This window comes from Pygoscelis adeliae, unplaced genomic scaffold, assembly GCF_000699105.1.
Source record: "Pygoscelis adeliae isolate BGI_AS28 unplaced genomic scaffold, ASM69910v1 Scaffold38, whole genome shotgun sequence".
Classification (NCBI taxonomy): Eukaryota; Metazoa; Chordata; class Aves; order Sphenisciformes; family Spheniscidae; genus Pygoscelis; species Pygoscelis adeliae.
Genome location: NW_008825614.1, coordinates 19,914,379 through 19,915,244, shown reverse-complemented (window position 1 = coordinate 19,915,244; position 866 = coordinate 19,914,379).

Sequence of the window (866 nt, the reverse complement as noted above, 5' to 3'; positions counted from 1 at the left end):
CGTTCCGGGCGAACCGCGGCGCCAAGCCCCTGCGAGTCCCGGGTTGTTTCGCTGCATCGCGGTGACTGGCAATGGCCGGTGGTCCGGCGGTGCCCTCCTTCGCGTGCCGAGCTCTGCTCTCTCCATCGCCAAAACTAAGTGCCGGGCGATGCCGAATTGGGAAGGTTCCTCGGAGCTGCTTACCATCTGTTTTCGCCGTGGTGGAGGAGGCGGGCTGCTGGCTGGTGGGGCAGCAGAAAGAATGAGATCAACGAGCCGACAATTAAAGCAAAGCATGCCCCGATGATTACACTTCTGCATCAACGAAAAATGCTCTTTTTTTGCCCTTTTTTTTTTTTTTTAATAAATACTTCAGGGGTAGGAAAGAGAAGGCAAGTCTCCGCTCTTTGTTTTGAGCGTGCAGTAGCTCGGAGAGTAATTTAACGATGTCCTCGCTGACAACACCCTTCTTTTTCTGGGGAAAATACAAACGGAGTAAATGGGATACAAAATTACCGCATATGTGGCAAATCTGGGAATAAAACAGAAAAGAAATGAGATTTAAAAGCTGAACGGGGGAAGGGGAGCAAGATTTTTTTTTTAGGTGCTTACTTAGTCGCCTTTCAGTGCAATGAATTGAATTTTGTGATTCGTATGATATTCGGTGCTGTCATATTTTGCTCCCTCAAAGAAAAAATAATTGGACACTCAGAAAGAGAAAGGGGGGAGGGGATCCCGCTCCTCAGTAGCATGAAGGAATATCTTCCAAAAGGAATTGCAAAAGTGCGGGAATTGCTTCTACACGCTGCATTTTGCAGCTCAGATCATTGGAACAGAGAGATGACTTCTGATGGTCCAGTAAAACAAAAGCTATAAATGCTCAATGT